Consider the following 26,319-nt stretch of genomic DNA (forward strand, 5'->3'; position numbering starts at 1 on the left):
GGTGTCTCAGCAGCACTCTGACCTTTGAACAACAAGGTCCTAAGTTCAATCCCTCCCCAAGGATTTGATGCATAATAAAGCAAATCTGACACCTCAGTGCAGTACTGGGGGAGAATGCCCTGTTAGAGGGGGCCATCTTTCAGATGAAATTGCAAAATAAGTGTAGTGATTGCAATGAAATCAGCTAGGTCAGCATAGAATGGGGCTGTTAATCTGGTCCAATGAGGAAGCCCTGTCTGACAGATCAGAGCAGAATTGTCAGACATCCTGTTCATTTGAGAGCTGGCTCTGAGGGAATTGGATCAGTGTCAAGGACTCTGTACGTGTAAATAAAGGATAACTTGGTGACGGGGTATCAGCCTCTGTAGAGTTATTTCAGTAAGGTCTTTTTTAAGAAAATAACCTGCAGGAGAAAGGCCATGAGACTTGAAACATTAATTTTGCTTTCTCTCCCCAATACTGCCAGACTTGTTGAGTTTCTCTAGCAACTTCTGTTTTTATTTCAGATTTCCAGCATCTGCAGTTTTTTTTCCCCACAAGGCTTCACTCCGTCATGTCTTCTGAAAGATGCTGCCAGACTTGCTGAGATTCTCCAACAATTTCTGTTTTTGTTTGAGGTCTTATCGACTTGTTCTGATAGATTTCAAGGTTCCGTGACACAATTCTGAAGAAGAACAGGGAGCTAGCCCCTGTGTTCTGGTCAATATCACAACAAAACACAGATTATCTGGTTATTGTTAGCCACATGCATAGTAATAAAAGTATGTCAGTGGAAGACGGGTGTACAAGGATAAGTTACCAGACAACCACACTCAAACACAAATGAATTGTCATTAAAAACTACACACAACTCAGTTATATTACTGAACAAATCAATGTAAGACTTCCATGTCAACTATGAGTTGTGAATGTGAATGAATTGTAATATGACCAATGGCTCATTTAGGCTGTATGCAGTTGAGGTCACCTACTGCTCTCTAGAGATTCCTAACTGTGAGTTGTTAAAAACATGTAAAGATATTTGGATTTTTTTTCTACTGGGTTTCAGAGACAGAGCTTGTTTTCAGACTTGATGGTGTGCCAATTGCCAGTGGCTTTAAGCTCACCCAAAATTGGGTCTTGGGTATGGTTTAACATATAGCCTGCTTGAAATACTCCACAAAGATAATGATGGGTACTGCTTCCCTGTCTTTGGAGGAGTGAATTAAAAGACTGGCTTATAGGTGACTTAGGGCTGGAACCCTAGCTGGGCCCTGGTTCTAACAGTTTCTTCCTCATTTACAGATTGCTGGGCAAAATGTGGGTCTGCACATTTTGTAAACCAGTTTATTATTCTTTGCATTAACATCATAAATTTTCTTTTTTTTTCTTAGAACTGACAGCTTTACGAAATGCATGTGTCGAGGGTTCTGGATTTGGGTCTGTTATTCAAGACATCTGAACACATGATACCTTGAAAGAAAAAAAACACACTTGTAGTTAAACATTTGCAATGGTAGTCAGAAAACTGGAACGTTTACTTATTATATCAATCTTATCAAGATTGTCTTCGTTGCGGGATTATTGACTTGACTTGACTTGTAGACCAGAGAATCCTTCAAAGATTCTGAATGAAGTAAATTCACATCAGGCTGTACTATTGTCGGATTGTAACAATACAGGTACAGATTCGAGCATTTTGCTTACATCCCTTGACAATTCAAGTCTGTGAACAAAGGAAGAAAATCCATTACAAAATGGTAAGCTAAAGATGTCACAAAAATACTAAGTAAATGCTTCTTGATTTAATAATTAAAGCATCAAGAATGTTCAGATATGCAATGAGACTATCGTGTCTCAGCAAGAAGAGGAGAGCCACAGTTCATATAATTTTATATTCATTTAGACTCCGAATAATTAAAAGGATTTTAGCATTAAGTCTATGACTTCTAAACCTGGAATCTTTTATACAGTATCATTAAAAGATGGCTCTTGTAACATGACTGTACAGTTATTTGTTTCCACTTTGCTTATAGATATATTATGTAATAAATTATTTTAATCTTGTGCTGTTGGAGCAGGCACTGTGAATATGATGTCATGGTTCACTGGGATAGCACTCTGGAAACCAAGCTCTGCTACTCCAGGAGTCATCACAAAGTTAAACATTTCATTAAAGTACACAACCATTTCTCAATTTACCCATCTGTTTAGATTCAGGTGAAAAGAAAACATGGAGCAGGTTTCTACACTTGATATGAATGACTATGTATTACAAATAAATAGAACATGGCTATTGGCAAACTGTTGACATATAACACTATTAATTTAAACTCTAACCACCTTTTGAAACAGTTCTTTTCCCATTTTGAATGAAAAATACAGATAAATAAAATATATACTTTTATTTATCTGTGTAACACTCTGAGACAAACAGTGAGTTCCAAGGGACCAGGTCCCACTGCTGATTTGCTCTATTTGATTGTTTCAATGTGTTAGTCACATTCAAAACTGACTAGGAACAGGGGCAGGCTGGCTGCTTGGTTCTCAGTGGCACCATTGCAGAGCACGTCTAGGCTCAGAGTTATTTGGGAAAAATAAGGCAGAAGCAAGTTCCAAACTGCTTGGCTGTATTGATTAAAAGGCAAATGCATTACAGTGAGTCTCTGTACAGTAACTGGAGAGTGAATGGGAAGTGAAAAGGAGGAGAATTGGTGTATATTGTTAGCACCCAGAGGAAGTTCTAGGAGTTTACATATAGCTAGCCTTTGCAGGCAGAGCTTCAGTAAATTCTTGGAAGCTGTGGCCCTTAGGAAGCTGTGTGCCATGAATAGTGAGCAACAGGTGAAGGAAATCCACAGGTCTTATTTACTTTGTGCAACTGGGCCAGATTAGAGATCAAGAAGCAAAGCCAGGTTGGCAAAGCTTGCTAGTGGTTGAAACACTGGAAGTGTGCATTTAGTGCTGAGTATAATTTCCAAGAATCTAGGGGAACTTATTCCCATGAAAAGAAGGGGAAGTCCCTGACTGAGCAGTCATTGACATATTCAATGATGGAATGGTGCTTGAAGGAGTTTCAAGGCCACATCATTAAAAGTGAAGAATGGTAATCCTTTGTGAAACATTAACAAGATTTAATGGCCCATTTGATCGCCCTAGCCCCTGACTGATGTGGACCAAGGCAATAGAAGTTGGGAAGATTGAGAGAGATGTCCAACAAGACTTCTCAATGTTAAAACCAAAGAACTGGATTTACCAACAAAATGTTGAATGTTGAGCTGAGATTTTCCCTAGTGAACAGTGCGAATGTAGTTAGCATGGAATGCCATGTAGTATCACCCTCATTATTATTTAATTTTGCCTCATTAATATATAGCTTTAATTCTTCCATTCACCAGATAGAAACTCCACACAGAGTTCCCAAATTGAAAGTGGAATGGATACCTAGAAACTCCAGCTCCTTCGAAACTCCAGCTTGGACACCAATCACCAGCTTCTCGGGACACAGTTCATGTGCAGCAATCTTACACACCCCACAGCTGTCACATGCTGGCTTCACCATATCATCATGGCACATCTCCAATCTGCTTACAGTAACTTCCTGCACTTTGGAGGGCACCGGCACACTGCTTTGAAATGTGTTGCAATGACATTTTGCTTGCAGGAACAGGTAAAAGACTTATGGTTTGGACAGGAGGTATTTTGGGGTTGCTTGGTTGCTCTAATAATGTTCATTCACTCAGTGGTAAAGGGGGTAGATGAAGATTTAGACAGGCAGGTTGGATGGGGATTTGAGGAAATCCAAAGCCGGTGGGGTTGTCAGGGAGGACTACCAGGAAGGTACTGTGTACATTTTGTGGTTCACCAGTAGAGGTTGAACGTGAGATTCACTGCATGAGGAGTGACTGCTGTTTCCTCCCATTGTGCTGTAAATAACAAGTGTCCAATGAAGCTGCGAATGGCTGCACCCACATCCGTGAGGGGTTTAGAGTATACATTTCATTCTGTGTGGGAGGCAGCTTAAATTTGAGTGATATGAGGCCCTTCAAAGGGCTACAGCATTACATGTCTGAAACACATATGAGTACTGCATGTTATATGAAACTTAGGCATTAACCTTTTGTGTGCAGTTCCAATTCTTCCCCTATATGCTCCTTACCACAGCATCCGACATAAGAAATCAATCCCCTTGTGAGGTTCCAGCAGTGTTTTATTACTTGAAAGGATTGACCCTAGTTTCCCGAGTAGCAATGATCTGAAATTCACCCATAGTCTACACAAGGTGCAGGAAGTTGCTCACTTTAGCCCTTGGACCATCAAACATTGTGCAGTGCTAAGGAGGGTTAAGGTTTGCAGCTTCAAAGTTGTTGTTGCAGTAAGACAAACATTTTCCCCGACAGCTGATGAAGAAAAAACAGCTGACAGAACTTCAAACCTATTGAACAATTCTAGAGGCTGATCCACTTGTCCTCTTGGTCCACTTACCTGCCTCACTCATAGACACACTCTCCTGTCCCTGATCATGGACTGGATCAGGAAGACCTGAAGTTGCCTCCTGGTACAAAGAAAGCAAGAGATTTGCCCCCTCCCTGATACGCTGCAGTTTCTGCACTTCAACCACCAGCCGATAAATTCCAAGCTGAAGCTGCTCAAACTTGAAACAAACTGGAAAGGATATACAGTATATGTGCAGCACTAAGGGACATAAGGGGCAACTTTTTTACACAGAGTTGTGCGTGTATGGAATGAGCTGCTGGAGGAGGTTTTGGAATCTGTTACAATTACAACATTTAAAAGGCATCTGGATGAGTATATGAATAGGAGGGGTTTAAAGGGATATTGGCCTAATGCTAGCAAATGAGACCAGATTACTTTAGGATATCTGGTTGGCATGGATGAGTTGGATCGAAACGTCTGTTTCCATGCTGTATATCTCTGACTCTCTGTGTGTATGTGTGTGTCATACACATATATATAACATACATAGTGCAACAACAACATATATAAATATATATTTATATCTATTTACATTTGTATCAATCACGCATATACATCCGAATGTCCTTAGGGAATTTTATAATCTTATATCCTTGCTTCAAATTTTTAAAATATTATTTTATGTACATTTTAAATAAACCGTGCATATCCATGTTTTTTCTGATGGTATCACCTAGGGCAACATATAGCAGTTTTGCAATATCAGACAGGAGAAGGCATTTTGTCAACAATACAGCAGGAAAATATTTAAATATCATTAGAATTGAAACTGACCTCCATGTCCCCTACACTAGTTTGGAAGGTACCTCAACCAATATCACATTGCAGCTAAGAGAGCTTCAATCTGACACATTTTACAAGGTTACCCTGAGGGCAGGCTAAAAAAGAAACACTGTTCACTGCATTATTCAGTGAATATTTCTAATTGTAAAGCAATTGAATTGGCGTAATAACATATACAGCAACGCCAGCTGTTCCAGTAACCCACAAAGAAACAACTTTTTCTTACCTGATCTTTCGGATGTATGATATAGTTTCCCCTGGGCTACAACACTGTGGGTGAATAACGAAGCATGCTAATCCTGGTGACAATCAAAGATACATACCTGACAGCATCACGAATGATTGAGGTGCATAACGAATCAGACAGTTATAATAGAACCATGAAAATTCAAATAAGAATTTATGAACTACACAATCATCTCAGCCTTATGATTACTGCTTTATATTATTTGATCTGTTTCAAGAGTATTAAATCCTGTCTTCAGTTAATCTCCAACAGAGTACTCATTCCTTTGTCCAGAAGACTTAATTAGAACACCAAAAAATCGACAGGGTTTCGTTGCAAAATGGTTTTCATTTTGAAATGTGGGCTAACATAAATTTACCCTTGTTAGGATTTAATTTCTGAAATCTTTTCAATTCCCCCACACTGAGTCAACACAAAATGCTGCATTTTGAACTGTGGTTTCAATATCTTATTGCTGCTTTGTCAGTGCATTATAACCCTTTCAGTCCAGAACTTCTAATCTACAAATACTGGTCACTTCAATTTCCCTTTACCTCCCCCCCCCCCCCCACCCCAAAAAGCTGGCTGACAATGAACAGACCAATCTACTGTGGTACGGCAACACCAAAATGTATAACTTAGTCACTGACTATCGTGCCTGGAGTATAGATAGCTGAGTGGTAATGTTTCTGGTTTAGTCATGCAGAACTGCAGGCTGATATTCTGGGAGAACAGATTTAAATCCCACCACAACAGATGGTGAAATTGAATTCAACTTTTGAAAAAATCTGGAATAAAAATGCTAGCCTAATGATAATTGATTGCAGTGAAAAGGAAACACATCTGGTTCACCAGTGTGCTTTTTAGGGAAGGAAATCTGCTCTCCTTACCCAGTCTGGCCAATGTGACTCCAGACTCACAGCACATGGTTCACTCCGAAATGGCCCGGGAAGCCACTCAGTTACAACAACCGTTACAAAACTGAAAGAAAGGAAGGAAACTGGATGAACCACTTGGTGCTGAAAATGTGTTGCTGGAAAAGCACAGCAGGTCAGACAGCATCCAAGGAGCAGGAGAATAGACATTTTGGGCATGAGGTGTTGACTTAAGTGCAGGAAACTATAATGAAGAACACCATCCTGTTAATCCTTCAAAATTCTCCTTACCAACTCCTGACAGTTTGTATTAAAATTGGGAGACTAGGTCCACAGACTAGTCAAGCAACAGCCTGACACAATCATACAGAATCATATCTTGCACGCAATATCCAGACAAGACCATCATCTGGGTTAAAGCTACAGATAGATGCTGCAGTCAATTCAGATCTATCGGAATCAGTGGGATACAGGAAGCAGTAGCATTGCAAGTCCTCAATATTGACTGCAAACCCCATGAAGTCCAACAACATCAGGTTAAACATGGACTAGGAAACCTCCGCTGATTACCATGCACTCAACCCCTGCTCTGCTCACGATTCAATATTCCTCCATGTTCAACAATATTTGGAGGAAACATTGAGGCTGGCAAGGACACAGAATGTGGAGGACTTTAATTTAAATCATAAAAAGCAGCTTGATAACACCATTACTGATGATGGCTGAGTCTGAAAATACGTAGCTGCTGATTAGGTCTTCAGCAGGCAGTGAGGGAACCAACAAGTAAGAAGGAAAACTTGCTTGACTTCATCCTCTCCAATCCACCTGCAGCAGATGCAGCTCCATGACTGTATCTGTAGGAGTGACCACCGCAATCACTGGGGAGAAACAGTTCTGTTTTCACATTAGGGATGCCCTCCATCATTTTGTGGAGTTCTTCCTCTGGCTAAATGGGAGAAACCTTTTCAACAGATCTACTAACTCAAAACTAGGTTTCAATAAGGCACTGTGGACAATTCAGCAAATTATACTTGCACATAATCTGTAATCTCATGGCCTGCATATCCCCAACTTTGCCAATATCATCAAGCCAGGAGATCAACTCTGGTTCCAACTAAGAGTGCAGAGGGAAATCCTGGAACAACTCCGGGAATACCTAAAATTGAGGTGTCAACACAGGCCTATTTGCATGCTATACAGCAGCAACAGGGCTAAGTGATCCCACAATCAACAGAAGAGATCTCAGCTCTGCATCTTGTCATATACAGCTATCAATGATGGTGCACAGTTACATAGAACATAGAACAGTACAGCACAGAACAGGCCCTTCAGCCCACGATGTTGTGCCGATCACTGATCCTCATGTATGCACCCTCAAATTTCTGTGACCATATGCAAGTCCAGCAGTCTGTTAAATGTCCCCAATGACCTTGCTTCCACAACTGCTGCTGGCAACGCATCCATGCTCTCACAACTCTCTGTGTAAAGAACCGGCTTCTGACATCCCCTCTATACTTTCCTCCAACCAGCTTAAAACTATGACCCCTCGTGTTAGCCATTTCTGCCCTGGGAAATAGTCTCTGGCTATCGACTCTATCCATGCCTCTCATTATCTTGTATACCTCAATTAGGTCCACTCTCCTCCTCCTTTTCTCCAATGAAAAAAGTTCGAGCTTAGTCAACCTCTCTTCATAAGATAAGCCCTTCAGTCCAGGCAGCATCCTGGTAAACCTCCTCTGAACCCGCTCCAAAGCATCCACATCTTTCCTATAATAGGGCGACCAGAACTGGACGCAGTATTCCAAGTGCGGTCTAACTAAAGTTTTATAGAGCTGCAACAAGATCTCATGACTCTTAAACTCAATACCCCTGTTAATGAAAGCCAAAACACCATGTGCTTTCTTAACAACCCTGTCCACTTGGGTGGCCATTTTAAGGGACCTATGTACCTGCACACCAAGATCCCTCTGTTCCTCCACACTGTCAAGAATCCTATCCTTAATCCTGTACTCAGCTTTTAAATTCGACCTTCCAAAATGCATCACCTCGCATTTATCCAGGTTGAACTCCATCTGCCACCTCTCAGCCCATCTCTGCATCCTGTCAATGTCCCGCTGCACCCTACAACAGTCCTCTATACTGTCAACGACACCTCCAACCTTTGTGTTGTCTGCAAACTTGCTGACCCATCCTTCAATCCCCTCATCCAAGTCATTAATAAAAATTACAAACAATAGAGGCCCAAGGACAGAGCCCTGTGGAACACCACTCACCACAGACTTCCAGGCAGAATATTTTCCTTCTACTACCACTCACTACAGCCAATTCTGTACTCAGCTAGGATCCCCTGTATCCCATTCCTCCTGACCTTCTGAATGAGCCTACCATGGGGAATCTTATCAAATGCCTTACACCACATCCACCGCTCAACCCTCATCAACCTTTCTAGTCACGTCCTCAAAGAACTCGATAAGGTTTGTGAGGCATGACCTGCCCCTCACAAAGCCGTGTTGACTGCATTTAATCAAGCCATGCTCTCCCAGATGGTCATAAATCCTATCCCTCAGAATCCTTTCTAACACCTTGCAGACGACAGACGTGAGACTGACTGGTCTGTAATTGCCGGGGATTTCCCTATTTCCTTTCTTGAAGAGAGGAATTACATTTGCCTCTCTCCAGTCCTCAGGTACGACTCCAGTGGAGAGCGAGGATGAAACGATCTTTGCAAGTGGCGAAGCAATTGCATTTCTCGTTTCCCAAAGTAGCCGAGGACAAATCTGGTCTGGGCCTGGTGACTTGTCAATCTTAATGTTTGACAAAATTTTCAGCACATCAGCTTCCTCTATTTCTATCCATTCCAGCATGCACACCTGCTCTTCAAAGGTTTCATTCACTACAAAGTTCGTTTCTTTTGTAAAGACAGAAGCAAAAAACTCATTTAGGGCTTCCCCTACCTCCTCAGACTCCACACACAAGTTCCCTATGCTATCATGATCGGCCCTACTCTTTCTTTGACCGTTCTCTTATTCCTCATATAAGTATAAAATGCCTTTGGATTCTCCCTAATCCGTTCTGCCAAGCCTTTTTCGTGCCCCCTCCTGGCTCTTCTCAGACCATTTTTGAGCTCCTTCCTCACCTGCCTGTAATCCTGTAGAGCTGAGCTTGACCCTAGCTTCCTCCACCTTATGTAAGCTACCTTCTTCCTTTTGACGAGGAGCTCCACCGCTCTTGTCATCTAAGGTTCCTTTATCTTACCCCTTCTTGCCTGTCTCAGAGGGACATATTTATGCATCACTCGCAACAACTGTTCCTTAAACAGTCTCCATACGTCTATAGTGCCTTTACCATGGAACAATTGCTCCCAATCCATGCTTCCTAACTCATGTCTAATCGCATCATAGTTTCCTCTTCCCCAATTAAATATCCTCCCATTTTGCCTAATCCTCTCCTTCTCCATAGCTATGTAGAATGGGAGGCAGTTGTGGTCACTATCACCAAAATGCTCTCTCACCACAAGATCTGATACCTGCCCCGGCTTGTTTCCGAGCACCAAGTCTAGAATGGCCTCTCCCCTCGTCGGCCTGTCAACGTACTGAGTTAGGAAACCCTCCTGAACACACCTTACAAAAACAGCTCAATTCAAATCTTCTGCTCGAAGGAGGTTCCAGTTTTCCATTGAAAGGAAACCAAACCATTTTCTTCTGTTGTTTTCCCTTGCCAATTCCCCTTGATGGTATTTATCCATTGGCTATGCCTCACTTCACAGATTAAATACTGAGAAATGTTCAGAAGAATTAACAGCAGTAGTATAAATGTATTCCAATAAAATGCATTGCCATCCTGGAGAACTGAGGGAGGAGTTCTGTTCCTGAGGGAGTGCTGCACTGCATTATGTTTAGGATGTGGCCCTATCTGCTTCATATGCATGTAAAAGATTCCATGCTAGTTTCAAAGAAGAAAAAGGAAGGCTGAGCTAATATTTATGCCTTAACCGACATCTCTGACTTGAAAATCTAGCTATTTCTGCAATTGCTCTTTGAGGAAGTATGTTACATGCAAACAAGCATTCACATTTCCCTCTTCATCATTGTAATTACAAAAGTACATCGTTAGCTGGGAAGTCTTTTTGGACAATCCTCCAGTTGGGAAAGGTGGTTGGCCTGAGCTGAAGTCTTTTTGTCACACACTGAACACTGGGAAAACATCAAGCAGGATATTCGGTTCAAAGATGTGCACGTTAGGTGGAATGGCCATGCTAAATTACCCACAGTGTCCAGGGACGTGCAGGCCAGATGGGTCAGTCATGGGAAATGCAGGGTCACAGGGATAGGGTGGGGGGATAGATCTGGTTGGGATGCTCTTCAGAGGGTCAGCCCGGACTCCCTGGGCTGAATGGCCTGCTTCCATATCATAGGGTATCTATTCCATGGATGTGCAATTTAAAAAAAAGTTTCATGGGATTGACATAGGTGCTGTTAGTACAGAGTAAACTCGATTATCCAAACGAGACGGGTGGGGAGTATTTTGTTCAGATAATGGATAACATTTTTACAGTATCTTGAGATCTTGTTCGGATAATTTGAACTTCAGATAATTGATGTTTGGATAACCGAGGTTGTTCTGTATATATTGCCCATTTCTAACTGCCCTTGTTAACCGAGAGGTCAGTTCAGACAAGGTTAGAATGCAGATTTCTTTCCAGAAAAGGACACTCATGAACCAGATTTTTTCTTAACCACAATCAATGATATGGTCATGATCATTGAGACTAGTTCTCAATTCCAAATGTTGTTCAATTAAAAAAAAACATTAATCCAGCTGTTGTGGGATTTGAACTCTTACCCTGAAACATTAGCCTCTGGATTACTATTTTAATGACATTATCATTAAAGCGCCATCTGTCCAAGGACAGCCATCTACCTAGCTGGTTCTTGTCATCGTGAACCAAGAGTTAGATGGACTCACATATAAAAGGGAACCTTTGGGATATAATACATACATATTTTGGGATATCAACTCCCTATAGTGTAAATAGACACCACTTGTCCCATTCAGTCGGCCATCTGAAAAGCATCTCACCCTGACCTCTGACCCACATTTACCATAGCCGAGCCTAATTCACCTAGCCTACACGTCCCTGGGATACTTTGGGGAATTTAGCAATCCACCAACCTGCACATCTTTGGACTGCGGGAGGAGACCAGAGGACCCAGCAGGAACAGGGAGAATGTATGCAGAACACAGCAAGCCAGGCAGCATACACCCGAAACATTGACTTCTCCACCTCCTGATGCTGCCTGGCTGGCCGTGCTCCTCCAGCCTCCTGCTTGTCCACCTTGGTGCTGTGAGGCAGCAGTGCTAATCATTTTGCCACCATGCCACATCACACATGATGTATGAGAAGTAAGGTACCCTCAGGAGGAAGAGGTGACTGATTTGCGAGCCGATGATGTTTTCTGGGAAGATCGAGAGGGAATGACGGTAAATGTCATCAGTCGGCATGTCTGGAAAGGTAAGTGGGAGGTCCTGACAAACGTAGTATTTGATTGGCTGTCAGAATTACGCATCAGGAGGGATACCCTACAGGGCAGAAGGACCATCCAAACAATTGTGAAGATTGTGGAGTCACTGTAAGGTGGACTAATTAGGAAAAGCACAATGGGGTAGCAAGAACCATGGGAGGGAGACCTGCTGAGGAAGGGAGATGGCAAAATGGAAAGATTGCAGGAAGCAGAGATATCACAGGGTATGGAATTCGAAGGGAAGCATGTAAGGCAGGAGGCTTGGGGGTAGGGAGAGATTATGGGATGGAGAGATATGTTAGTGAGGGAAATCATGGGCACGTTGAGATCAGTAGAGGGGTTTGTAGGAAAGATCAGGAATGTTTTTCTTTCTTGTTCCCAGAAATTTAAAATAATTACTTCTACACACAAAATGCTGGAGCTTCAGTGAGTGCATTTCTTGCTGTCCTGTTTATTGAGGATGGACTGATGGATTTTTTTCTCAGTGGAACCCAGATGTATATTCACATAAAAGCTCCTAACTCGGTACAAATAATATAACGATATAACATTGGGGAAGGGAGATTGCAGGGGATAATGAGGACAGGTGACGGTATTCCCTATCTCCCTTTGCTGGGGTTTGGAGTAGTGGAAAACGGGTGTTAAATACAAAATCAGGGACATGGAGGTTCATTTAAGTATCATACTTACCGGCTTGTTCTCAATACAGGCCGAGCTCCAAAGTGGCTAAATTTAAACCAGGCGTGGGGTGGTGTGTAGGCCTGAATGCACTTTTCCATTTTAAACACCTCACCAAAGCCCTGAGGAGGCTGTGGAAATTTGGTAATTCTAGAGGGTCAGAATCATAAAATTCCTACAGTGTGGAAGCAAGCCACCCCACCCATCAAGTCCACACCAACCCTCTGAAGAGTATCCCACCCCCACACGTTTTGCTGCAAACCTGCATCTCCCACCGTCAACTCACCCAACCTGCACACCCCCGGAAATTCAGCATGGCCAATACACATAACCTGCACATCTTTGGACTGCAGGAGGAAACCACAGCACCTAAGGGAAACCCACACAGACATGGGGAGAGCATGCAAATTTCCACCCATCCAAGGTTGGAATTGAACCCAGGCCCCTGTTGCTGTGAGGCAGCAGTTCTAACCACTGAGCCACCATGCCACGTATGCTAATGGTCTGAAGGGGACATGGGTTCAAATTCCTCTACGTCAATGTGATTATGATTTTTTTTAATTCAAGAAAAGAATCTGGAATAAAAAAGTCAACCTGTTGATATTGACAAGTAAAAGAAAATTGAGAGATAAATTTATCTCTCCACTCTGCAGGCACCCTGCCTCTATTCCTGATGAAGGGCTTTTGCCCGAAACGTCGACCTTCCTGCTCCTCGGATGCCGCCCGACCCGCTGTGCCCCCCCCCCCCCAGTACCACTACAATCCAGACTCTGGTTTCCAGCATCTGCAGCCCTTTTTTTTTTAAAGGAAACGCCTGGTTCATTAACATCCTGATCTGGTTTGGCGTCCATGTGACTCCAGATTCATAGCAAAGTGACTGACTCTTCATGGCCCTCTGCGCAAGTAGGGATGGGCAGTACATGCTGATATAACCAGTGAAGCCCACATCCCATAAACAAAAAATTTCCTCTCACACATTCCCAACCTGCCTGGTGGCCTGAGTGTTCCCCACCAATGGACTCTTTCTCACCTTACGACAGTGACGATTGTAAGTTGTCAATCACTCCATTACCATTATATCCTGCTATTATCAGCACAGTAAAAGTAAAAGATGAACCTCACCCTTTTTCATTTAGCAATTTGTACATTCCTTATCCAAACATTCCAGTGAGCAACGGGCTGGATATACAAGAGACTGACACAGTAGAGATGGAATCAATACTTTCTGAATAGATGGGGAGATCATTGAGGTTGAGGTGAGCAAAAAGCGGGTAGTGAGAAGTTTATTTCTGCTTCAGTTTTGCGAAGGGGTTGGATTCTGTTTTGGTGCTACATGTTTCCTCAATTGTAAATATTAACATGTATCATTCAAATTTCAGTTTTGGGGTCCTCATATATATTTCATATGCATTACTTCCACTTTAAATCATTCAAATGGTTTCAGTGTCCATTAGGCTGCAGTTCAAATTACAAAAAGCTCCAGTTCATGATGTAACACATAGTATAACTCATCACTTATAATTTGACACTTCAAAGCAGTTTGGCAATGAAGTAGACTCTCTGTCACAGTAATTGATTATAATGAATTTCTGAAATGATAGTTGCTGACTTTGATAACCTGGGATCCAGGCAATGCTCCCTGCTGAGGGCTAGAGTTTGATGATACCTATTTCATGTCCTTTACTTTCCTTGTGTTTTATTTGCTTTTCCCATCAGGATCCCATCCATTCTACTTATCCTTTTGCTCCATCTAATCCAATATGCATTACTTGGTATGTCCATAAAACATTGACTGCAGCTGCACTGGTCTCCCAAGCACTAATGAAAGCATTCATCATGAGGTGGACCTGGGCTGAACAATGACCATGAGTGTATGCATTAATGCTGACTTACTGAGATGGCTGTGGGTTTAACTTCCACTCCAGTAATTGTGGAGTGGAGACACATTCCGCTTCCTGATGTTGTCTAAAAGTGTCAATATTGAGGACTGCCATAAGCACCATCCACCATGGTGATGTCATATGGACTTGTGGGAACATCTGGTCCTGCTCAAAGTCTCTGTAATCATGTTGACTAGATCAATGTAGCTAGTTGCCAACAATGCAATAAACTATAACTCATTAATAAAAAAGATATCCTCATTCTCAATGATAGGGGAACACAGGACATTAATGCAAAGGACAAGGCTATAACATTTCCTTCCATCTGCAGGCAGAAGTGCCGAGTGGATGATCCATTTTGGAAATCTCCTCAGGTCCCCTGGAACACAGACGCCAATCTTCAACCAATTTGATTCAGTCCACATAATATCAAGAAACAGCTGAAAGGCATTGGATAGTGAGATCCCTGACAACATTCCGGCAGTGCTATCAAAGACTTGTGTTCCAGAAGCAGCCATGCCTCGCACAGCCACAACATTGGCATTAACCTAACAATGTGCAAAATTGCCCAAGCACATAAAGTGGGGCAAATCCAATCCGTCCAATTACCATTCTATCAGCCTACTTTTGACCATCAGCAAAGTGGTGAAAAGGGTCAATTATGAAACAGCTGTTATGAAACAGCTCATGCAAAGCAACAAGATAAGCTGCTCACTGATACAAACACAGAAATTGTTGGAGAAACTCAGCAGATCTGGCAGCATCTGTGAAGAGAAAAACAGTTAAAGTTTCGAATCCAGTGGCCCAGAATTGATCACTGCTCACTGATGTTCAGTCTGGATTCCATCAGAGCTACTCCACTTCTGACCTCATTCCAGCCTTACTTCATACTTTGTAAAAACACTGGAACTCAAGATGTGAAGAGAGAGCGACTGGCCTTGACATTCAACCAAGCATGATATCAAGGAGCTCTGGACATTGGTCAGGCTTCTTCTGGAATAATGCGTGTAGTTCTGGTCACCGAATTATAGGAAGGATATTATCCAGCTGGAGTGGATTCAAAAGGGATTTACCAGGATGTTGATAGGTATGGACGTTTTGAGATACAAAGAAAGGTTGGATGGCTGGGACTTTTCTCACTGGAGCGTAGGAGATTGACAGCCAACTTGGTAGAAGTCTATAAGAAAATGAGAGGTATAGATAGAGTTAACGGTAGTTGTCTTTTCTCTAGGATCTGGGATTTCAAGACAAGGGGACACATTTTTAAAGGTGAGAGGAGAGACATTTAAAAAAGACATGAGGGGCAAATCTTTTACACAGTGTGGTTTGCATGTGAAATGAGCTTTCTGGGGAAGTGGTGAATGCGGGTACAATTACAATGTTTAAAGGCCTAGGAAAGGTTTAGAGGGATATGGGCCATGAGCAGATGGGGGGAGTGGGGGTGGACTAGTTTAGTTTGTGATGGACTGTTTGGACTGAGAGATCTGTTTCTGTGCTGTATGACTGACTCGAGTAAAATTGGAGTCAATGAGCATGAAGGGGAAATCTTTCTAGTGATTGAAAACATACCCAACAAATGAAGGTGGTTGTAGTTGTTGGAGGTCAATCAGCTCAGCTCTAGGACATCACTCGAGGAGTTCCTCAGGGTCGTGTCCAATCACCTTCAACTACTTCATCAATGACCTTTCCTCCACTATAAAGTCAGAAGTGGGTATGCTTATTGTGCAATTTTCAATGATCAACACCATTGTGACTTCTCACACTGAAACAATATTCATCTGTATGCATCAAGACCTAGTCAACATGCACACTGTAAGAGTTGGGTTACAATTTAAAGTCAATTCCCAATGTTAATTTGTTCATTTGCAACTTTAACCAATAAGACAATGTGGTGCAGCAATGGAAGAACTATAATTGAGTTATAGCCTTTAAAATCAACACCTGCTAGAGCTCTTGCTTTCTAGATCAAATCCCGTGATCCTTACCCCACAAGAAAGGAAGGAAAAAGACTTATATTCTCGCTGTGGAATCTTTTGAATGCTTAGCCTCCAGCCATGATCTCTAGGACACAGAAGCTGCTGGTGTCTGATTAGTTAAGTAGCTCCTTGCAAGGTGGGACTTCAAGGGGAAAGCCTGTGGTTTGTTGTGATGCATGCGTGTCTTAACTGCTCATTGCTTGATTCTGTGAGCTTTTGCATTGGTTGGGATAAAGATTCACTTACTACCTAATGAGTCTGCCCCCACACTTAGGTGCAGGAGAATTAAATCTCAGCCTTAGAAACTCTTTAATCTAGTTCATGCTGGAGCAGCAGGATGCCCAATGCATTATTTCAAGCCTTAAGCTTTCATAGCCTCACCAATCCAAAATTAAAGTAAATAGTTTAGCTTACAGCAATGAAACTCATATCCTCCTTCCCACACACTACTGCACAAAGTCTTGTCTAATTGTTTTTCTCTCTAGTTTCCATTGGCCCTCTGTAATTAATGGTAGTGAACCATACAAAGGATGTATCATTGTGAATTGTATTAAATCTATTTTTAACTTGCACAATACTCCTGTTGAAAGCTGCTTTTAGCCAAGTGTTCTTTGAAAACAAATTGAGAATTGCAGCCATATTTTAGTTAAAATTCTAGAGCAATGTAAACACTGAACAACTTATGATATTGAAACAGAAGTGGGACTTTTCTTTTCGTGAAATATTAAAAGAGAGAATGTCTGTTTCCGCCATAATTGTTGACCATCTAATTAAAAATGTGATTTCCTTACGGGTTTGTAAATTACCGAAGAAGTGTATTGTTGCACTTTCCATTGAGAGAGATTTTATTAAAACAAACTAAACCAATTAATTTGACAATAAGAACTGATGTAGGCCATGCCCAACTGGTCTGTTCTACTGTTCAATGAGGTCATGATTGATCTGATAATCCTCAACTCAATTTCCTGCTTTAATCCTGTTATACTGGATTCCCTTATTAAGTAAAAATTTGTCTATCTCAGTCTTTAATATACTTAATGACCCAACCTTAACAGCCCTCTGTTGTAAAAGATTTCCTGGATTCGCTACTTTATGACTTCATCCATCTTAAATGGATGACTCCTTGCTCTGAGATTATGTTCTCTGATCCTAGACCTCCGATAAGGGAGAGATCTCTCAGTATGTACCCTGTCAAGCCCCCCAGTAATCCACTTATTCTTTGAAACTCAGGTAAGTACAAGCCCAACCCAATCATCCTCCCCTCGTAAGCCAATTCCTCCATGTTTGGAATCAGCTTAGTGAACCTTCTCTGGACTCCCTCCAATACCGATATTGCATCCATCATCTCTATAGTTGGCTCTTTTAGAATCCGAGAATGAGGTCATCGAGTATGAGTGAGTTATTGGATTTTAGTCCTGTAATTTGTTTTTCAAATAATTATCCTCTGCTAGTTTAATTATTTTAAGTTCTTCATTCTTATTACCCCTTTGGTTCGCCTCTCAGCTTGACTGTTCATGGTATTCCAACTCTGGTGTGTGATCTTGGCAGACATTGAACTGTTAATTTCCCCAAAATACAGACAAATATTGGTCAGGGGGCTGCTGGTGATTAATGTGGATTCTGAAATCTGTGGTTTCTAGATACCAGAAATGAGCGTAGGATTAAAAATGGTGTCTCTGAATTTCCTCTCTTGACCTGACACATGCAAGGTTTGTTCCAGTTTTCAAATGAGGTGGGGGCTGCATGGGAAAACCACCATTCTCCAAATACATAATTTAAAGTCAAGTTCCTTGAGTTTGTTAATGGGCCAGGGAAGTTGAGAAAGGAAGTGTGAACTAAAAGTTTTGAACTTGAACTTTGAACATTCCAAAGATGCGCAGGTTAGGTGGATTGGCCATGCTAAATTGCCCATAGTGTCCAGCGATGTGTAGGCTAGGTGGATTAATCAGGAGAAATGCAGGGTTGCAGGGATGAGGTATGTTAGGGAAGTGGGTCTGGATGGAAATCTCTTTCGAGGCCCGATGCAGACTCAGTGGGCTGCTTCCACACTGTAGGGATTCTATGATTCTATGAATTGGGTTACACAAGTGAATAGGTATGATATTTAATGCAAAGCAAAGTGAAAGTTCCTTTTTTATAAAGTGGGAAATGTTGGAGCCTAAAATCTTGAGCTGAATTTTGTGCATTTCCTCTCACAAGGCGATAAAGTCACTTTCCATCACAGTTAGGCAGTTGGCCCTCTGATGTCCTCCTTTCATGGTTGTTGATTGTCTTTTCTTCACATGTTCTGCAGAAAATGCTTGCTTTTTTGTTATGCTTAACATGACTAAAGTCAAGCTGAGAGGGTAACCAAAGGGGTAATAAGAATGAAGAACTTAAAATAATTAAATTAGCAGAGGATAATTATTTGAAAAACAAATTACAGGACTAAAATCCAACAACTCGCTCATACTCGATGACTTCATCCTCGGATTCTAAAAGAGCCAACTATAGAGATGATGGATGCACCATTTAAGATTTTCTAAAATTCCCTAGATTGTAGGTAGGCTCCAGTGTATTTGTATGTAGTTAGCAAATGCAAGGCTAGGAAGTGGGGAAGGACAATGCAGAGAACTACGGATTAGTTAGCCTAACATTGATAAGTCTTAATGCACTCAAACTTTTAGTATGACCAGACAAATTAACATGATTCCCCTTTTGCCAAACTGTTTAACAAATTTAGCTGTGATTTTTTTTGAGGACGTAACTCAAATTATGAGAGTGAGCCAGTTAAAGTTGGGTACTTGGATTTCCAAAAGATATTTGATAAGGTGCTATATTGAAGGTTAATATACACTTAAGAACTCATGGAGTTGGAGATTATGTATTTAGGTTTCATGGGGAATTGGTTAATGGAAAGAAAGCAGACATTAGGAGTAAATGCAGAATTTTCGAGTTAACATCCTGCTACTGGGAGAATATTGCAAGGACCAATGCTTGGGCTTTATCTATTTATAAGCTGTGTAAATGATAGTGATGACAAAACAAAAAATGTATCCAATTTTGTTGTCGATGATAAGTTTGGTCGGAATGTAGACTGTAAGGAGGATACAGAGGCTGCAAATCAAATCAAAGGCTAAATAAATAGACTATGAGTTGACCAGTAGAATATAATGTGGGTGAGGGTGAAGTCATTCACTTTGATTCTCAAAAGATAGGTAAGCAGTACATTTTTAAAAGGCATTAAACATTAATTTTGATGTTCAAATAGATTTGGATGCATTCCTACAATGAGCATAGAATAGTTAACATACAGACAGAGTAAATAATAAAGAGGACACGTAACATGCTGGCCTTTATTCCCAAAGGATTTGAAGATAAGAGTATGAAAGTCTTGCAACAGGTGTAGAGGGGTTTGGTGAGATGACAACGGGAATACTCGCACAATTTTGATGTCCATATCAAAGAAAGGAGACTGTTATCTTGCATGCATTAAATTAAGTTAAATGAAAGTAGGAACTTCAATCCCTTGTGGCTTCCTTCAGGCTGAGATAACGTCAAGAGTCTGTTGAGGAGATTGGATTCATCTGAACTATTAGAAGAATAAAAGGTAATATCATTTAAACATTTTTGTTTTCAAAATTGAAGCGATTTGACACTGATGAAATTATTTCCCCTAGCTGGGAATCTAGAACATAGGAGGCATTGATTAAGAAGTTGATAATTTTGAAATGAAATGAGAAGAACTATTTGCATTCAGTTGTGACAATTTTGAATTCTCTACCCTAGAGGGGTATGGATGCTCTGTTGTTGCAACTGTTAAGACTGGCATAGACAGATTTTTAGTCCTAATAATAGCATTGAATGATGGAGCAGCCTCAACAATACTATGGTCTAAACCTGCACCTATTTATTATGTTCTTTATGTGGTAATAAAATTGCTCTTTACAAATTAATATTGTTTAAAGTCATATTTTACATAGCCTTTAAATGTATTAATGACAAAAATAGACAAACAAGACCTTCCTAAATAATTATGGGTAGAAACACATTCTTTAAGTCTTAATACTCAAGAGAGGATAATGCAATAATTAATAGTAAGAAAGCAAAATTGTATCTATTGGAAAACTTACAGCAATTAATCTACCTTTAGCTGTGATGTGTAAAATTTCTTTTTTTTATATAGTCATAAAGCATCGAAATGGATTCTTTGGTCCAACTAGTCCACTGAAACCATGTCCCCAAACTAAACTTGCCCCACTAGTCCCTTTCTTAAAAACTCAATACTCATGCTGATTTGCAGAGACTTGACATCTAACATTTCTTGTTTCTGAGGTTCTCAAAATGGACCACGCGGGGTGTTCCAGAAAAGCAGTGTTTCTCCAGAAATTTCCCTACTAGACATCAATGAGTCACCAATAATCACAGCAATCATTGAGGGTGGTTTGGATAGCTGCATTGTTATTTATTGCCAGTGATCAAACTACAAGAGAAACTACAAAATACAGCTAAAGCATTTCTAGAATATTTTCTCAGCATAAGATTGCAACCAACTTATTTGTTAGCAGTTGGAATGAGCAGCAATAACAATTCTGGTCCTTGTTCACTCATGGGACTTAAATTTTACTGCCTGGGCCAGCCTGTATTGCCCATCCTGGTTGCCCTTGAGAGAGTGGTTGTGAGCTGCCTTCTTAAACTGTTGCAGTCCACCTGTAAGTTGCTGTAAGTTGACCAACAATATTCTTAAGAAAGAAATTCCAGGTTTATGACTCAGTGACAGTGAAGGAACGTTGATATATTTGCATGTCAGGTTCGTGAGCGGCTTGGAGGGGAACTTGAAGGTGGTGGAGTTCCAACATATCTGCTGTCCTTGTCCTTCTAGGTGGACATGGTTTGGAAGGTGCTGTCTAAGGATTTTTGATTAATTTCTGCAGTACAACTTGTAGATAGTATGCACTGCTGCTACAATGTTCATGGTGGAGGGAGCGAATGCCTTGTGGAGATGGTGCCAGTTAAGAGGGCTGCATTGTCCTTGAAGGCATCAAACTTCTTGAGTGTTATTAGAGCTACAATCATCCAAGCAAGTGGGGAGTATTCTATACACTCCTACCTTGTGCTTTGTAAATGGTGGACATAATTTGGTGAGACAGGAGGTGAGTTACTGGCCACAGTATTCATAGCCTCTAACCTACTATGATAGACACTGTGTTTATGGGGCAAGCCCAGCTGGGTTTCTGGTCAATGGTAACTGAATTAACTGCACAGGGATCGGTGTTCTGTCACCAAGTCACCGTTTATTTACAAGTGCACAGTACACTAACTGTGACCAGCCAGCTTGGAGTCAGTTCTCAACTAAGGAGATTCTAATCACCTGCTAATACTTTTTTGAGAGTTGGTTCCCTAAACTGAGGAGATTCTAAATCTCCTGGTTATATATTTTTTTACTACCACCCACTCCTGTTTTTTTTTTTAATTTTAACCCCCACACTACCACCTAAGTGCGGTAGTGCTTATTTTTTTCCCCAGCACCCATGGTGTGTGTGTGCAGGTGTGAGACACAGTGGAAGACACAAAGTGCACGAATCTTTATTCACCAGGAAGATAGGAAAACACCCGGGTGGCCAGTGACAAACACTGCCCTTCACATCAAAGGACAATGCTGTGTGATCAAAACAGTGAAGGGGAGGGTAGGGACTAAATCAAAATAGAGTTGGAGGGAGAAATGATACACTCCACTCCCTGTGGCGCCCACCTCTCCCTGAACTCCTCCAGGGTGTTGGTGTGTCCTGGTTATATTTTTTTCTCTTTTTTTTTCTTTTGTTTTTTCTTTCTTTATTTTAATTTTAACCCCCACACTACCACCTAAGTGCAGTAGTGCTTATTTTATCCCCAGCACCCATGGTGTGTGTGCGCAGGTGTGAGACACAGTGAAAGACACAAAGTGCACGAATCTTTATTCAAATTCCACCACCAGGAAGATAGGAAAACACCCGGGTGGCCAGTGACAAACACTGACCTTCACATCAAAGGGCAATGCTGTGTGGTCAAAACAGTGAGGGGGAGGGTAGGGACTAAATCAAAATAGAATTGGAGGGAGAAATGATGCACTCCACTCCCTGCGGCGCCCACCTCTCCCTGAACAACTCCAGGGTGTTGGTGTTTCCTGGTTATATTTTATTTTATTAAACAAATTACAAAAACAGTTTACAACAAACAGTTACATTTACAGCTGCATACAAGAGACAGCAATTTTACAAGGGAGAGGAGCAGCAAAGCCAGGCCCCAAACCCTACCATTCAAACAAACAGTTTACAGGGACATGAGGACAAACCTCAAATCCCAGTTTCACAAAGATATAAAGAGACAACAGCAATGACAGTTGTATATTAGACAGTACTATTACATACAAAAGTGCAGACAATACAGACCCAGCAAGCCCCCACCCCTCCCACCTTCCATTTCCTGGTTATATTATTTTATTAAACAAATTACAAAACAGTTTACAAAAAACATTAACAGCTGTACACAAGAGACAGCAATTTTACAAGGGAGAGGAGCAGCAAAGCTAGGCCCCAAACCCTACCGTTCAACCATTTTACAGGGAGATGAGGACAAACCTCAAATCCAAGTTCCACATATGACAAGACAGTGACAATGACATTTGTACATTAGACAATACCGTTACATACAAAAGTGCAGATAATACAGACCCAGCAAGCTCCCACCTTCCATTTCCTGGTTATATTGGTCAGCTAGGGCTTTCCTGATTGGCCCAGGTTAACAACCCCAATCAAGAGCCTTGTAGTTAATGAATCCATCCACTTCCAATCACTACAGTGACCTTCAAGGATGTTAATCGGGGGATTCAGTGATGGTAACACCATTGAATGTCAAGGGGTGGTGTTTAAATTGTCTCTTATTGGAAATGGTTATTGCCTGACATGTCTGGTTGGAATGTCAACTACCACTTGTCAGTCCAAGCGTAGAAGTTGTCAGATCTTGTTGCATTTGCACACAGACTGCTTCAGTATCTGAGGAATCGCAACAGATTATGTTGATGAGTTTCAATGTTGTGGGAGATATGGCTAATGAATTAAAATATTTCAAACTTTTATAAATACCGCAACTGGATGTCCTTCTGTCTAAGCTGAAAAAGTGTTGCTGGAAAAGTGCAGCAGGTCAGGCAGCATCCAAGGAACAGGAGAATCGACGTTTCGGGCATAAGCCCTTCTTCAGGAATGAGGAAAGTGTGTCCAGCAGGCTAAGATAAAAGGTAGGGAAGAGGGACTTGGGGGAGGGGCTTTGGAAATGCGATAGGTGGAGGGAGGTCAAGGTGAGAGTGATAGGCTGGAGTGGGGTGGGGGCGGAGAGGTCAGGAAGATCAAACTCAGCACCACCTTCCAAACCTGTAATCGTCTTCCTGACCTCTCTGCCCCCACCCCACTCCGGCCTATCACCCTCACCTTGACCTCCCTCCACCTATCGCATTTCCAAAGCCCCTCCCCCAAGTCCCTCTTCCCTACCTTTTATCTTAGCCTGCTGGACACACTTTCCTCATTCCTGAAGAAGGGCTTATGCCCGAAACGTCGATTCTCCTGTTCCTTGGATGCTACCTGACCTGCTGCGCTTTTCCAGCAACACATTTTCAGCTCTGATCTCCAGCATCTGCAGCCCTCACGTCCTTCTGTCTAAGGCAATGCAGGTATACTGTACATGATTTTCATTGTCTTATCGTCCTCAACCATGCTGTATCTAGCTCTGACCCCATTTGTATCTCAATTACGTACTCGATTACATCTGTCACAAGGCATCAAAAGCAATATGCTAAAACTAATGGGATGTGTTGCCTACCTGCACTACAGGACTGACCTCAGCAAATACATCAAATGGATCTTACAATGTATAGTACCAAATCCATATTCTGCAGTCATCAGATAGAGTGATAATTAATCAATCTCCGCAAGTAAATTTATCACTTCATTCCCTTTAGCATTTATAAGAGTTGTGTTGAGTCGTACTTTGGGTGTGGATCCTCATTTTACAGGATTGCAATAGAAGCAATTAGGTATGAAGGCCCTACACCCAGCTCATTGACTTTCCAGATCTGGGATAATTGCTTTAAATGATTAAAATCTGCCTACTTAAACACTAATTTCCATGCCTGATTTTCCTGAATTGTCCTGCTGTTGAGCAAGACTCCACACTGGGAGTGTGAATTGATCAAATTTACATCTGTTAGTTCTAAGCCATTCTTTCTTGTAAGTCTAAAGTAGTATTATTCTGAACAATTTTTTTATATATATATGAAGGCCTTCTTATATTTAGTCCTTTTCAGAGCATAGCTAAATAAAAGGTATAAACTTGTGGATACCTTAACTGACTAGACTGTATCCAGGCTAGACTGAGAAGTATCTAAAACAAAATTAATTGTTTCTAATCTGTGTGAAATGGCACTTACAAAGTGTTAGATCAAGAACTGCAGATTCTTACCAAAACATCTTCCATGCTGTTACACTAAATTAGAAAGCTGTTTATCAGTCTTAATCATTTGACTTGGTAATAAGTCACATTTTAGTCACATCTCTCGCAGTATATTAGTTTCCATCATTAAAAACATGTTGATTGTCTTCTATACTTTATTCTCTACATTTTATCTACAGATCTCAGGCAATTAACTTTAACACAGGTGGGAATACAATCCTGCACAGTTAATCTTGATATCAAGAGATGGAAATTAATCAGCTTTTGCCTCTAGCTTTTCATTCTAAAGCTTTCTTTTTTAAATTCCATTTTCCCATTTAGATGAATCAAGATGTTTAAAATTTGATGTGGTGCTGAAGGTCACCAGGTTTTCCTGCAGGCTGAATTTTCTGTGATTAGCCGTCTTTTATCATTTTATAAAGTCCCAGTACAATGGATATAATACAATGCAAGGAACAGGATGACAGGAAGTGTTGTTCAGAAAGAACTGTTTCCAGTTGTTTCACATTTCCTATTCATCCTGGGAAGTTCTGATGTCAGAGTTCATAATTTATTTTAATAGCTCCCTTTAAGAAAATAAATGCTTAATCATATTGTGCTTTGTTAGCAATATGCCTTGGTGATTTCATTAAACAAAATACATTATATATCATTGAATTGCAATTTATGATGACTAGATAAAATACTGCACAAGCCAGCACTTTGTACCTGCCAGTAGTGCTGATTGCATGAACTGCGTGTATTACTTGAATTAAGCCAGCGATGTTATTGTGAAAATATTCACTTTCCTCTCCCTTTCTTTTCTGCATCTACAATTTAACGGTAACTAAGGATTCACAGTAGCATACCAGAGTTTTACTATTAGTAACAGCAGAAAGTGGCTAGCGACCATGGTATGGTAGGAAGAATAGAAGGTTCGATGAGGAAAATTCATCTCTGTGACTTTTCTCCAAACAAAACAAGTAAAATGCCTAGAAAAGCCAGCTATACTTAAGAACTAAAACAATGTGACATGGAGTTGAAGATTTTAATTATAATCTTAGGGGGGAACAGGGAATGAAGAATGTGTTTGGTACGCTTGCTTTTATTGGTCAGTCATAGAGGAGTTGAGAGGTCATGTTGCAGCTGTACAGGACATTTGATTGGCCACTTTTGGAATGCAGTTGGTTCTGATATAACGCAATAGTTCTGTTCCCACACGATCCCACATTATAAGACAATAGCATAATACCAGTGCCATTTAAAGTGATGGGGCTGGAATCACATTACAGTCAATACAGGTAAAGAAAGTTAGCATTCTACAAATAATAGTCTAAATTCTTCAGTCATATTATAGTCAATTCGTGTTGAAGAAACATGCATTAAAGCAGTACCAACTGTACTGCATTCATTTCTGGTTTCCCTGCTATAGGAAGGATGTTGTGAAACTTGAAAGGGTTCAGA

The sequence above is a fragment of the Chiloscyllium plagiosum genome, unplaced genomic scaffold (genome assembly GCF_037043375.1).
Source record: "Chiloscyllium plagiosum isolate Xiang-an unplaced genomic scaffold, Cpla_swu_hap1 HiC_scaffold_1, whole genome shotgun sequence".
NCBI lineage: Eukaryota > Metazoa > Chordata > Chondrichthyes > Orectolobiformes > Hemiscylliidae > Chiloscyllium > Chiloscyllium plagiosum.